The 16636-nt window shown below is 39.9% G+C and overlaps 1 protein-coding gene across 3 annotated transcripts in view; it reads right to left on the reverse strand.

Moving 5' to 3' along the window:
- LOC110831049 (Ig-like and fibronectin type-III domain-containing protein 2) overlaps positions 1-16636 on the reverse strand; it is a 216472-nt gene that overhangs the window by 187667 nt on the left and 12169 nt on the right. The window lies entirely within an intron of this gene.

Genomic DNA, 16636 nt, shown 5'->3' on the forward strand with positions numbered 1-16636 from the left:
ACCCAGAAGACAGAAATCTTCATACTCTGATTACGGAGGCAGTATGACCTCTGAAACGTTGGTAAACATCGACCAGACTACACAGCGCAACAACCCAGAAGACAGAAATCTTCATACTCTGATGATGGAGGCAGTATGACCTCTGAAACGTTGGTAAACATCGACCAGACTACACAGCGCAACAACCCAGAAGACAGAAATCTTCATACTCTGATGACGGAGGCAGTATGACCTCTGAAACGTTGGTAAACATCGACCAGACTACACAGCGCAACAACCCAGAAGACAGAAATCTTCATACTCTGATTACGGAGGCAGTATGACCTCTGAAACGTTGGTAAACATCGACCAGACTACAGAGCGCAACAACCCAGAAGACAGAAATCTTCATACTCTGATTACGGAGGCAGTATGACCTCTGAAACGTTGGTAAACATCGACCAGACTACAGAGCGCAACAACCCAGAAGACAGAAATCTTCATACTCTGATTACGGAGGCAGTATGACCTCTGAAACGTTGGTAAACATCGACCAGACTACACAGCGCAACAACCCAGAAGACAGAAATCTTCATACTCTGATGATGGAGGCAGTATGACCTCTGAAACGTTGGTTAACATCGACCAGACTACACAGCGCAACAACCCAGAAGACAGAAATCTTCATACTCTGATGATGGAGGCAGTATGACCTCTGAAACGTTGGTAAACATCGACCAGACTACACAGCGCAACAACCCAGAAGACAGAAATCTTCATACTCTGATTACGGAGGCAGTATGACCTCTGAAACGTTGGTAAACATCGACCAGACTACACAGCGCAACAACCCAGAAGACAGAAATCTTCATACTCTGATTACGGAGGCAGTATGACCTCTGAAACGTTGGTAAACATCGACCAGACTACACAGCGCAACAACCCAGAAGACAGAAATCTTCATACTCTGATTACGGAGGCAGTATGACCTCTGAAACGTTGGTAAACATCGACCAGACTACACAGCGCAACAACCCAGAAGACAGAAATCTTCATACTCTGATTACGGAGGCAGTATGACCTCTGAAACGTTGGTAAACATCGACCAGACTACACAGTGCAACAACCAAGAAGACAGAAATCTTCATACTCACCGCTGTGAAAACCTCAAATCTTACAATTATTCCGTTCTCACGTAGAAGTGAAGTCACTGCATAGCTCCAGCAGTTGCTTACCTTCTCTTTTAACTTTCCCCTGCTTAAATGCTTGTCGTCCTTGCTTTGTTTTTCAAGGTTTCTTTAACCTTTTTGTGAACAACACCAAGTTTTCTTTTTATATAATTTCTCCTATGACTCATTTTTATTATTTACATAATTAATATAATGTCCAAGGATAATACTTACCCAACAACCTCTACGTGAACCCGGAGTCTCCCGAATATTAATCAAGAGTGGTTAACAATTTTGACGCTTCGTATGATTTAAGCCCTGTATCTTCAGGAGTAGGATAACGATTTGAGTTGACTTGTTCGGCTTAGTAGTGAGGGGGTAACGGGATCCAGTTCCCTAGAATTTTCAACGGAAAGCGACTTCAACATTAATCTGGAAACCTGCATAATGACGTTACTAGTACCTTAAGGCAGAACCAGTTGAATGTTTAGGCAATATTTTGCGGCATGTTCATAATTCTTCATAAAATGTGAGGTTAAATCCTAAAAGTACACAAACAAACCAAATTACACGAAGGTCTCCCTCAAAACTGGTCTGATTTATTTATCTTGTATTTGATTACGACGTGGTCACTTTCGAAACATCATACAAGGCCTTCGTTGGTCGTGCATTAAATATGCAAGAATGACGGTCATGCAAGGTGATTATGGTTCATTATCGTCAAAGAATTTCGTATAAAAAAAGGGTATTTGCTTCCTTAGTTATCTCAAGTTTCCCTCCCATCTCTCTTCGTTCATGTTTCTTTTCCTTCTTTTATTATCTTTCTCTCCTGTTCAGTTTCCACTTTTGCTTTTCCTTGTACGTATACATTTCCGCCTCTCATCCTGTCATTTTCGTTTGTTTTTGTTTTCTTTTTTCCTTCTTCAATTTATCTTTTCTTCCTTCATTCTTTTTAGTACTGTATGTGGCTCTATTCTTCCTTTACCGTTCTCATCCTTTCGTCGTTGATATCTTCTTTTCTTCTATCCATCCATCCATCCTTCCTTCCTTCCTCCCTACCCGTTTGTCGTTTTATATTTTCTCTACCATTTCCCCTATAAACATCGTAGAACTCCTGACTTCGGTGGTCGAAACACGGACCTACTACACAAGAAGCAAGAATTTTGGCCACACAGTGTTTTTGAATAATCATATGGAAAAGACGGAACACCCAATGCCTCCGTCATAAGCATCACTTCCTGCAGTTACAGTAACGTAGATTAATATGAGTCTGGGGTGAATGCACTGTGCCTCCAGGAATAGAGAGAGAAATTGCGGGGCATGCAAACAGTTGATGATATATTTATCACACTAGCATATCACATAAATCCCATACAATTTATGGCTATGCGTACGTACAGGGCACCGATGTATATTTCTTCACAACCTCGGCTTATAGATTTCGGGTGAATCACAGAAACAAACAGGAAGACACTGTGAAGCATTTAAAACAATTTACATCGACTTCGCAGTGCGCAGGCGAGATATGTTCTCTGAACATGGAGGCCACAATCACCAATTCACGTAGACTAGCAATCAGCAACTGAAACACCGTGGTAGTTTTTTTTGTAAGTCTACTAACTAAGGTCCACGATTGCAAACAACTACCCATATTAACAATGCAGTTATTCTGGGTGTTGAAGCCGTGTAGCTGTGTACATAAATACCAAGTGTCTTAATAATAAACAATTATGTCAAGTTGACTGTCTTCTGCGTTGTAACGCCGTGTATCTGATAGATCGCCCTGATGATGGAGGCAGCAAGGACATCTGAAACGTTGGTAAACGCCTAATAGAATACACGGCGCTACAACTCAGAAGACAGCTATCTCAGTACTCAACGCCGTGAGGACCTCAAATCCTCTTCAACAATTATGCGGTCCCCAATAAATTTATCAGTTTTGTATGATTCTAAAGAAAATTTTATTTCCTTAAACAGCATTAACGAACTGGTCATTGTAATGTTTATGGGTCGACGTTTGTTTAATGGTGACTCATTTGCACTTATTAACAGTGGTCAATTCTTCTGCAGCAGATGTGCTTATAAAAAGGCTCACTAAAACACGGATTCGAATTCAGCCGAGGGCATTCACGTGTGTGTGTGTTTGATCATCGCCAGCCAACCTGACAGTTGACATTGATTCCTCAAATAAAAGGTTCTGTTATGTGCTTGTCTCCTACTGTAAATACGAAACTGGAAAGATGGACTTCAATGGAATAGGCTTACCGATATTCACCAAATTCATCGCCCTGATGACGGAGGCAGTATGACCTCTGAAACGTTGGTTAACATCCACCAGACTACACAGCGCAACAACCCAGAAGACAGAAATCTTCATACTCATCGCCCTGATGACGGAGGCAGTATGACCTCTGAAACGTTGGTTAACATCGACCAGACTGCACAGCGCAACAACCCAGAAGACAGAAATCTTCATACTCATCGCCCTGATGATGGAGGCAGTATGATCTCTGAAACGTTGGTTAACATCGACCAGACTACACAGCGCAACAACCCAGAAGACAGAAATCTTCATACTCTGATGATGGAGGCAGTATGACCTCTGAAACGTTGGTAAACATCGACCAGACTACACAGCGCAACAACCCAGAAGACGGAAATCTTCATTTACCAAATGCTTTACAGGCTATGCTATTTTATATATCCATTGCCTTTCGTGTTCATTTACAATAGGCAAAGTTGACCACACAACAGCAAAGACACGGTACATAACAATCAAGAATTATGTTCTCCAGTGTTCACCATAAAATAGAAAAAAGTTTCAAATGAATGTTGTCGATCTTAAGGGCGACTATATTTCATGTCACATGCTATTAATACCAATTATGAGCTTTATAAGCTTAAATTCGGTCTGTGTTTTACGCAAATCAGCGGTACACATCAAATCAAAATTACATCTTGAAGATGATGAGGTCCAGGGTAAAGAAAACAAGGGAAATAACAGAAATATATAATAATTAAGAGAGAAATTAAGTTAAACGGCAGTCAACAGAAATGAAAACGAAAACAATACAAATAAATAAGTGTAATAAAATTACAGAAAGCGCGTTTAAAACGGTATCAACATAATCACTCTCACTTCTGCCATATGTCTTGGAGCTTCGTCCGCCAACACACACCGATTCCTAAGTATCGTAAAACAATGAGACATTATTTACCGGATCAAAATTACCTATCAAATCTCTTGTCCAGAAACCCGGAATTAACTAGTGTAAGAATCAGGCAAACATAAACCGAGTCTAGTCGGAGTAGTGGTCAGAACACTAGCCTTGTAATCCTGGGGTCCAGGGTTCAATTCCCGGTGGTGCTCAGATTTATAACTTGTGTTGGGCAAGGCCGTGGTCTAGGCAACGCGGAGGTTTCCTCCGGGGGCTTCCCCGGTTTCTCCGTGGCATCCCAATTACTCCATTCACACACAGAAGAAGGCAATGGCAAACCACTTCTGGATCATCTGCCAAGAACGTATATGAACAGGTCCCAGTCCGAGAAAAGGATGGAAGGATCCTGTTCATATGGACCTGTCGTCAGACAGAACACTAATAATAATAATAATAATAATAATAATAAAGTCGGAGTACAGACTCTGTTCTAGAACTCCGCTGCAGACCCGTCACATTGAACTCAATTAAATTACGCCCTCGAACTAATGGCTTCTTGCCACTTCGCTTGGGCTTCAGTCAGACGAAGGAAATGCGAACGCGGGACGACGCAGTCCAGCGATTATGTAATCCGCTTCACTACGAAGTGTACATGACGATCGTGCAGGCAGACTGGTTTGATGACTCCACGCCACATGGAACCAAATGGACAGGAACCTGTCAGTCAGACGAACGACTATTTCAGGCGTGCTGGAAAACCTAAGTTGTAGGATTTGAGGTTTTCACTAAAGTTCTTCCAGTCACTGTCGAGAGAAAAATCCCTTCCTTTCAGAGTGAGGTCGACCGTGAAATGAATTCTTAATATCAAGTAGATATATTAGCACTGTACGGAAAAGCAGTAATAAAAGTTACGCATTCAAATGATTCACCGACTCGTAAATTATTTCATTTACAGTTCTCGTCAAAACTGAGACACTTATGATGGGACAGAATAATTTCTATCGCATGTACATATAACTACAGAACTTACTCATCTAAAATATATCCATCATCTGTTTTTTTAATTATTAAAAATATAAAAACCTTAAATGTTACGACGTTTCGAAAGATAGACTCTGTTCATTTGAATATGAATGGGGACCGGTGGCAGGTTTTTATGAGCATGGTAACCAACCTTCTGGATTCATAAAATACAGAGACACTTCTTACTAGCTTGACCACTGTCAGTTTCTGAAAAATATCTTTGTTCCATGAAGTTAAAACAATGGTACTGTACTATTCACACAGAGGATCCAGTGAATGAATTCAAGATATTACAAGCTTTGTAAATGTAGTTTCTGGTTATATTATTCACGAATGGACCCTCTGGAGCTCAGGTACTGGTTGTAAATTCATGTTACGATGTCGCAACTATTCAAGCACATGAAATTTGGATAATCCGGCAGTTTGAATTCGTCTTAGGACAGAAGTTGAGTGAGCTACAGCCGACGTTTCTGTCTGGCATTTATGAAGTTAGAACTTGTCCAGGCTATTCAACTCGCTAACATTATCTCTACCAGAAGACAGTTTCACTTAATCTGATCGAGACAACGTTCGAAACAGCGAACCCCTTTTACCTTGTCTTCATTACACACCAGTGCGTTTTGTAATCTATTCCAAATGCGTGAGTACGTTCTGTGTTAGATTTCTAATGCTCTCCAATCTCAAACTGCGCAAAACAATAGTGATTAAGGAACGTGTATTATCTTCAGGAACATAAATGTTAACTGTTATGTTAGTACCCCATTTTTCATGAGCGACTCATGTAAATAAAGCAGTTCTCTATGAAAATCTTTGTTATTAACACTCTTTATGTGAGTTTTCATACAAAATTATGAAAATACGTGGGTCTACTCCCCAACTATGCCTACAAAACGAGTACAGAGTTGTGTTTACAGAGTGAATAGGACACAAGAAGCGAAACAGAGACATGATACGTGAGAATGAAACAAGCACCAAAATATTTTAATAAAATCAAAGCGGTTAAAGCAACAAATATGCACGTCTCCTTTTATTTAGCGCGTCATAAGGATATAAATTATCAAAAACAAAAAAGAAATCACTCAGATACGAGCATAAAGCAGTTCAAACACCCCTGACAGTTACCGAAAAGTGCACAAATTCGATTCAATAAGAGCACAAAACACCATAGTAACAGACAGACAGACTGAGTATATAATGATATTAAATGTGTCTGTAAATGTTGTACGGCATTTATTTTCTTAAATAATATAAATACCACGCCATTAACTAGTTTGATGGCTGCTAGACAAATTAAAAACAGAGTTAAATTTTTAGAAATTCGATTAATAAATTCGGGTGACATAAAAGACAGAATTTCTCGATCAGCTGAGTATTTATAAGATTTCGTAAAAGGAATACTAGTATGATTCACGGTATCTGTTACTTAGAAAACTGATCACTTTCTTCCGGTGTTGATCCAGATTTAGTTAACTTCCAAACTCAAATTCCTTCACCTCTTAAAACACTGTAAAAATGCCCATTGTAGTGGCATTTTGAATTAACGCCGTATAAGTGAGTTAATCATCCACAATACATCACAGTAAGCGTGGATCACTGTACTACCATTAATACAATGGAGTTAGCCGGTCCAATATGGAACAGAAACCCTAAGTAAATAAACCAGCAATTATATTTATAGCATAATCAGCTACACACGGTGATTCCATAACAAAGCATCGAGGAGGCCTCGTTAGGTTGCACACTGAAACACAGATTTCTGTAACTCCTTTTATTCTAGAAGGATCATATCAGACAAAGACGTTGTGTGTATGACTCCCAAACGCCAAGTCGCATTTTGAAAGCTTCACGAAAACATCCACTATCACTTAAAAAAAAGAAAGTGTTGCTTTGTTAATACCTCGAAAGTAATGAAAAAACGAGACTAATTATTACGCCCTGTGTAGCAGAAATCCTTAAAAAAAATGGAACAACGCACAATACAAAATGGTACACCATGCAATGAAGCATTGACCCCCTGAAGCAAAATATGATCCTCTAATTTAACACGAAGTTATTCTGCATAGTAAGATGAAGCAGTTCGGATTGTTCTCAAAGCTTAATATATGCAAGTATATATATATATACAATGTAAGATTTGAGGTTTTCACAGCGGTGAGTATGAAGATTTCTGTCTTCTGGGTTGTTGCGCTGTGTAGTCTGGTGGATGTTTACCAACGTTTCAGAGGTCATACTGCCACCGTCATCAGGGCGATGAGTATGAAGATTTCTGTCTTCTGGGTTGTTGCGCTGTGTAGTCTGGTGGATGTTTACCAACGTTTCAGAGGTCATACTGCCACCGTCATCAGGGCGATGAGTATGAAGATTTCTGTCTTCTGGGTTGTTGCGCTGTGTAGTCTGGTCGATGCTTACCAACGTTTCAAAGGTCATACTGCCTCCGTCATCAGAGTATGAAGATTTCTGTCTTCTGGGTTGTTGCACTGTGTAGTCTGGTAGATGTTTACCAACGTTTCAGAGGTCATACTGCCTCCGTCATCAGGGCGAAGAGTATGAAGATTTCTGTCTTCTGGGTTGTTGCGCTGTGTACTCTGGTCGATGTTAACCAACGTTTCAGAGGTCATACTGCCTCCGTCATCAGAGTATGAAGACTTCTGTCTTCTGGGTTGTTGCGCTGTGTAGTCTGGTCGATGTTTACCAACGTTTCAGAGGTCATACTGCCTCCGTCATCAGGGCGATGAGTATGAAGATTTCTGTCTTCTGGGTTGTTGCGCTGTGTAGTCTGGTTGATGTTTACCAACGTTTCAGAGGTCATACTGCCTCCGTCATCAGAGTATGAAGATTTCTGTCTTCTGGGTTGTTGCGCCGTGTAGTCTGTTAGACGTTTACCGACGTTTCAGAGGTCCTTGCTACCTCCGTCATCAGGGCGATTCATCGCCCTGACGACGGAGGCAGTATGACCTCTGAAACGTTGGTAAACATTGACCAGACTACACAGCGCAACAACCCAGAAGACAGGACTCTTCATACTCTGATGGCGGAGGCAGTATGACCTCTGAAACGTTGGTTAACATCTACCAGACTACACACCGCAACAACCCAGAAGACATGACTCTTCATATATATATATATATATATATATATATATATATATATACAAATTTACCGTATTTTATAAATTTGAAGACGCCGTCGACTGTAAGACTGATTTAGTAATAGGTTTCCAAGAAGAAAAGACTTTACTTACTTTTTCTGTGACGTCATAAAACGTATGACGCACCCCGATTTCACAAAATCTAAAACGTGATAAAGTACGTCTTAAAATAAAGGAAATGCGGCATATATACACGCAGAGGCCTATCTCAGCCGTCCGTCCTTCCGTCCCACCCTGATTTCTCCACATGAGGCGTAGTAGAAAGAAGTGGTAGATACAAAAGCCCCCAGTTGCAGAGACACAAACATTTTGCGACCCTGTCACAACTTTCCTGTATCAGGTCGCACGGAGCGGGTGCAGACCGTAACACCCTCACCCCTTTCCCGGCGCAATCAGCTCAAGGGTCTCATTGAGACAGACGCTAGAGTTAAACAACGTGATTTTCAGGTCTTAGCATCATAACATTTCCGACTTCAGTAAACAGGTTCGCAGCTACAAGCAGACGAACAAACCATGATTAATTCCATTAAAAGCGTTTAACCTGATTACCTTCTGAATCATTCTTCAGGTTTCAAATCTCTGTAACTAGTACTTAGTTAATGAAACTTGCTTCTATTAAGTTGCCTGGGCCAAGAAAGTGTCTTCCTAAATCAAACTTAAACTTTATTAAACCCTTCACTTTTGCTATCACGATTAACGGCTTCACGCGCGCACCGGCATAAACAAGAACGTTTGGGAAGGACAGATCTTAAAATCTTAGTTTACATGGAAAGTTTAGCAAGAATTACTTAACTACTGATCATTTCCCGTGCACAATTAAAGCTCATACAGAATCCAGTTATGATCAATTTATCAAATAAAAACTCATAGTTCCTCTTCATTACGATGTCTGTAATTGCTAATACATAAAACACGCTTCATACAGAATGTCCAGGTACACTGCTGATCTACGTCCATATAAAATATCTCCAAACACTACTGAGAGATCTGAGGGTCTCTCAGCGGTGAATAAAAAGAGTTTGGTGCCTGAAGATGGGGACAGTATGTCAAATCTTCTTATTTAATACTGTTTCTTTTTAATACTTAGTATAACTCGATGTGTTTTATTGACTTTACATTCCAGCAGCCCCGTCAAATTTAATTAGGAACCTTGAGTTATGCGCAAATTTTCTATCCCCAGAGGGACAAAGATGTCTAGCCTCTTGCTTTCACTATGGCCGCCTTTAGCATGCAACAGTAATGGTCGATAAACAGCGTGGCCCATCCCCCACATGAGAACGTGTTAGCCTTTCGAGCACAGAGGCTTCTTAATGCGCGGCGTCACAACAGATCACGACAACCTCAGGGTGCAGACAAACTGGCGCCACTATTCCACAACAGAACGCATATGTTCAGAGTTGTAACTAATAATAACATTTAATTTAAATTTACTTCATTAATTTACGTGCCTGAACAGCCAGAAAAGCCAATTATAATATTATTATTATCTTGGAAAGCGACCTTTGGAAGACTAAGAAGTAGATGCGAGTATACCACTGTTGTGGATGAAGATTTCTGTCTTCTGGGTTGTTGCGCTGTGTAGTCTGGTCGATGTTTTCCAACGTTTCAGAGGTCATACTGCCTCCGTCATCAGAGTATGAAGATTTCTGTCTTCTGGGTTGTTGTGCTGTGTAGTCTGGTCGATGTTTACCAACGTTTCAGAGGTCATACTGCCTCCGTCATCAGGGCGATGAGTATGAAGATTTATGTCTTCTGGGTTGTTGCGCTGTGTAGTCTGGTCGATGTTTACCAACGTTTCAGAGGTCATACTGCCTCCGTCATCAGAGTATGAAGATTTCTGTCTTCTGGGTTGTTGCGCTGTGTAGTCTGGTCGATGTTTACCAACGTTTCAGAGGTCATACTGCCTCCGTCATCAGAGTATGAAGATTTCTGTCTTCTGGGTTGTTGCGCTGTGTAGTCTGGTAGATGTTTACCAACGTTTCAGAGGTCATACTGCCTCCATCATCAGGGAGATTCATACTCACCGCTGTGAAAACCTCAAATCATACACTGTTGTGGATCTCAGAGAAACAAAATATAAAGACAGCAGATGAGCGGTTACTCTCCGAGGATCGTGTCTAACAGAGTACTCCATGCCTTCTAATGTCTACAAAGAACGTCTAGACTGAATTATTAGTACTGCTTCGTACTCGAGAGATCGCTGGTTCAGAACTCTGCATGAAAAAACATCGAAGAACATCGAAAAACACTATCATGACAGACAGCCTCCGAGTCTAGAATTGAGCTTGAGATCTACCACATATTGAAGCGGATGTGATGATGCCTCAGGCAGTAAATTCCAGACACAGTGATGCATTATAAGATATTCTGGACTTGCAATAACCAACCTCGTCTTAATACATGGACTTTCTGAAGGTATCCCGACGCTATCACAGAGAGAACGCCTTCGATTTTAAATTAACGATACTCTACATGCGGAGTTTCAGAAGACCGCCTAACTCTGAACCACATTTAGAGAACCTTTCCCTTTAGAATGTCTTATTCGTCTCATATTTAGAAACTCTTAACTGCCAGACAGTGTCGATCTGCAAATGTCGTACAAAATATCTTTCATTTTCGTCAGTGTCTCTTTATAAACATTTGGGGACACGGCAGAACAACGCAGACAATCACGAGATCTGCGTAACATTTGGAGCATGCCCACAGCAACAAAGTCTGTCACCTTGAAGCGGAACAGAGTTTCTACATTCATGGAGTGCCATGGCTTTCTAACGCAATCTGCTACCTGAATTAAATTTTCTAATTCTGGCGTGTACCGCAAGAGTTCGATTAAAGACTGAGATTAAATCCGGTGCTCGGACATGAATATAATCACACGAACATTCATGACGTGTATTTGCCTCGTTTAAAACTAGTATGCTAATCCCTGGCAGAATATGGATGCATGTCCACGTTTTTCTAGGATGTTCTATTCAAGGAAAATAAGATGGCAGGATATTAAAGCATGTAAAGAAACATTTTTTTAATATTCAATACAATTTTCAATTCACCAAGTCTTGAGTAGGAATGAATAAATAAATAAATAAATAAATAAATAATTTCTTCTAAGCTTGCAATCGGAATACAATTCAATTTACTCTGCATTCGAGCTCCTAACAATGAGGACAACTTTGATGCGAGGTACATAAATTTATTCGGCTACAAACTTCGTAAATATTATTCTTTCATAGAAGACATCCAAGTGTACTTACATTGAACAAAATGTTTCTGATCTACAATCAAACACATTTCATCAGAGTAGTGATCTTTTCATTCAGAAACACGGGGAGGATAAAAATACACGTATAATCAATCAGCTGAGGATAACTTATATAATTTATCTAATTAACAACTCCGCCTGTCGGGGAGAAAATTTAAGATGGTTGTATTCTGGGTTGTTGTGCCGTGTATTCTGGTAGAAATCGCCCTCAGTAAGGACCTCTGAAACGTCGGATTCAGACGGATCTATGCATGAATCAAGCAAGGAAACACAAAAATTAGCGTCAAGGAATCTGACAAAGATATATCACTCTACAGACCAAAATATAGATGGAAAAAAATTAATTAAGTGGAATTACGTTTTGGGGACACATGATAAGGTAAAAGATAAAGAACTATTGAGAAATCTTCTATAACGGAAGGATATTTCTTAAAATTCTGGTTGTCAAAGCTTTTCAGAAGAGGTTATTTACCACAACGTTGAGTTAGCAGACCTAGTAGAATCCTTATTTGCAGAATAATTCCACGATAATTCTTTTTAAATAGCCCACAATGTCCAATCAGTGTTTTAATCAAGGCTACTAAGATAATGTCTTCCGTCCACGCCTTCATGGTGCAGATGCGACAGACGGAATTGATTTTCACAAACAATTATCTGCTTATCCATTACCATTAACAAAGACTGAAACAGTAGCCGTATTACTAGTTTCTAACAAGTAGTACAAGGCTTGATGATATTAAACAATGCAGTCCACTTAATCACAGCTTCATAACGAAATTGATTAGCAGTGAGATAACACAAATTACACATCCAGTAAATCACGAATCTCGTCTAGTTTTAGCGCATAGGAAGAAAACAGCAAATGTAGGTTAACTAATGCGAAATTTTATCTTGTGCGACACAGTTATCAAAGACCGTGGGAAGAAACGAGCAGGAATTTAATGTTGTATACAAGTAGATTAGGAACATTTTTTGGATCAATGCCAGTCTAACATTAATTAATTTTTTGCTCGTGTGTGTTGAAATTGAAACTGTTTCTTGTAATTCAGTTTCACAACTGGCACTTAAATGTTGTGGTCAGTACCGAGGTTAACGTTCGTAAAGGTTAATAACAAAATGTAATTTCAAATAGGAGACTGTCATGGGCAGATCTTTTCGAATGTTTTAATAATTCTTTCTGTTATGTCACCGGCCCCGTCCAGCATAAACCAGACCCCACGATCTCGAAAACTCGCCCATATATAAATGCACGCACATATAAGCATACGTTTTAGTATAATTAATGCCTGGCAGAAATTCATGTCGAAGTCTTGTCACTTAGTTACATAAACTATATCGTTATTCCTCACAGATTCGACAAAGTTTATGTATAACTTCAAGCTTCACAGACAAAAAGACAGCAGTAGCAGTCACAAGTCGCGACTTCCTAGCTGCAGTTTAGCTTTGCGGGCATGCATACACCCGACTTAATTACACGTTTTTAACTCGAGTCTTTAGGGAATTTATGCTACAAGAGAGTAATCCGATTATTTTGAATAATAACCGACAATTACACAAAATCATGTGCAAGAAAATACACATAATCCCGCGCGCACACTCACATGCTTATGTTTCATATGGTACCATATAATCTCATATCATAAAATCATATCAATATCATATATCATATATAATATGCAAACATACCTACTCATCTGAATCTTAACATACATTTATTATTTTATTTAGTGTTCTGTCTGACGACAGGTCCATATGAACAGGATCCTTCCATCCTTTTCTCGGACTGGGACCTGTTCATATACGTTCTTGGCAGATGATCCAGAAGTGGTTTGCCATTGCCTTCTTCTGTGTGTGAATGGAGTAATTGTTGGGATGCCACGGAGAAACCGGGGAAGCCCCCGGAGGAAAACTCCGTGTTGCCTAGACCACGGCCTTGCCCAACACAAGTTATAAAATCGGGCGCCGCCGGGAATCGAACCCGAGACCCCAGGATTACAAGACCAGAACATACATATATACACATAATTACATATTCACACAAAGAAGTCCTCACTTGTCAAGACGTGATACAACAAGGGTCCAAGAAACATTAAATTAACGTACTTAAGATCGTAATTTTGCAATACTGTTGGCAAGAAAGTTAACTTACTGTGAGAAACGGCTGTGTCCTATCTAACCGTATTGTTATGCGTGTCAGATCCAATCGACTTCTTAAATTCCTGTAACAGCAGAGAGAAAGACCCAGCGAGAATTCAGACGCGAGACCTTTTAAATGATGATGAATGAGATATAAGCGGTTTATGCACACCGCCAATCACCCCATCTACATCACGAATAAAAACAATGCCCTCCCATCTCCTCCGACAAAAAGTAAAAATATAACCAGAAATACGCCAATTAGAGACCTCAACGGCCATGAAAGTCAGGGTAAAACGCGAAGCGACAATGAGGTTTACACTTGACAACTTTGTATGAACTTCAAAGCAAAAAAAAAAAAAAAAAAAAAAAAAAAAAAAAAAAAAAAAAAAAAAAAAAAAAAAACCTAAAAAAAAATTAACTTTGAAGTCCAATTACTGCAGCTGTTGACGACAATGATTATGATGATTATAATTACAACAATAACATTATAAAAGGATACTCTTTGGAGTACATAAATTCCAAACGTTCTCTTCGCTTCACATCACGGGCGTTGTCAACAGAGCAACTGAGGCATTACCTCTGCAGCGATGATATCAAAGACAACAATAGTATCCAAGCATCTGGTGTCAATGCTGCAACAATGTGAGGCAAAAGGTCCAGGCTCACATTGTTATAAGTGTGCTCGAGCTATGCAGGTTGTCTATTTCATAGGGAAAACATTACAGATGGAGATGGACGGGCTCATAAGCTATTGTTTACTCACGCTAGAGTGTGTAGAACACCTTGTACATAAGAAACGTGAGATGTGAGGTTTCCAAAATAAATATAACCGCTTGTGGTGAGACGTACTGTGTTATTACCGCACGGTCTGATCTGTTTCCATAATTTCGGGTCACATGGAACTAACCGACATCTTACATCATCAGACCGTGGTTAAAACGTGTGAAAGTTGAGGAAATACGCCACGAGTGGTTAAACTGTCGCCCTCTGCCGCCATGACACACGTATGAGACGCTATCTCACGATTTTTTTATATAAAACACCTACTTTCCTATCAAAGAACGGATGGAACCCATGGAAAATTATTAAGATTTATAGTTTGTGAAAGAGCCACGGTGGTCTAGCGGTTAGAACGCTGGTCTTGTAATCCTGGGGTCTCGGGTTCGATTCCCTGCGGTGCCCGAATTTATAACTTGTGTTGGGCAAGGCCGTGGTCTAGGCAACACGGAGTTTTCCTCCGGGGGCTTCCCCGGTTTCTCCGTGGCATCCCAACAATTACTCCATTCACACACAGAAGAAGGCAATGGCAAACAACTTCTGGATCATCTGCCAAGAACGTATATGAACAGGTCCCAGTCCGAGAAAAGGATGGAAGGATCCTGTTCATATGGACCTGTCGTCAGACAGAACACTGAATAATAATAAAAATAGTTTGTGACTCTGAGACGCCCGTTATAATCTGACCCTGGCACCACTGCCAGCTGTAATTACTGCATGCAGTTGAATCACGTCAGGTGTTTGCGACCAGGGAACGTGTAGGTACAACAAAACTTCCGGTTCGCCATTGTTATACACATGGGACGATCACGTCACGGAATTAAACGTGAAACTTCTCGTCATCCCACGTACGTGATCGTACTACACTTTCTTCTTTCTTTCTCTGAGCCATTATCGGTCATGATGTACGCTTCGAGACGTGACAATGTATGATTAGTTGTTCATTTGATTCATTCTCGTTTGCAGACGTATTAGTTAGATGGAAGTATAACACAGACTCACATAAAATTTACCAATGGGTGTGACGTGGCATATTGATTTGCCTCGGTGGCTTGTCAGGCGTGCCTTGAAATTACTTCCTCCATTTTAAGTGAATATTTTATTGAACGAAACAGAGCGTGAAAACACAGAAAGTAGTAGCGAACGCAATGCTACCATTTATATCTGCTCAATTGTGCATAAAATTATTGTATACGTTTTAAGGTATTACACGTAAGTAACATAGCGCCTTGTTCTTAGGTTTTCTCCGCTGGAGTAAAATTTAAAACTTCAAAGCACTTCACCACAGACAGTCAAATTTATACGTTAATAAAATGTAATTTTCCCTTGATATAAGTGGGTTTACACGATACACCCATCAATGTGCGCCACATACCCATGCAACTAAAATTTATATACCCATAATTCTCTGTGTTTTATTCAGGGAACACACGCTTATAATCTCAACGATGCAAGAAAATGGTGGAAAAAAATACGTCCACCCCAACTTGGTCACAACAGCTTCATCAAATATCGTTCCCAATTGATCACTCTCAATCAATTATCCTCACATTCGAAACTACGTAACAAATGCAGTTTATAAACTCTCGTTAAATACTAATACTGAGATGTTGTTTAAAGATATGGGATGAACGGGTGTTGGACTGGATTCATTTTGAGTATATGGGCCAGTGGCGGGATAGTATGAGAAATATATTAAATCTCTGGTTTCCATAAAAGTTAACGGGAATTTCTTTAGTGGCTATTAGCGTCTCAAGAACTTCTGCTCCATGGATTTAGTCAGGTTATTTGGTTAGCTGCTGTATGAAAACTCAGTTAATGGAAAATCTCAGGAAATTCTAACATAATTTCTTGATAAGAGCATACTAAAGCGTTGTGCTGTGGGCTTTTAAAATTATTAATTATCCATCTTCACACAACAAGCTGTAAAATTAATAAATTAATTCATGTCACTTATTTCTTACGTATGCACGTATTTATTTAT

This window comes from Zootermopsis nevadensis, unplaced genomic scaffold (assembly GCF_977971745.1).
Source record: "Zootermopsis nevadensis isolate Lab colony 2312 unplaced genomic scaffold, Znev_1.0 Znev_ptg000030l, whole genome shotgun sequence".
NCBI classification, from domain to species: Eukaryota; Metazoa; Arthropoda; class Insecta; order Blattodea; family Termopsidae; genus Zootermopsis; species Zootermopsis nevadensis.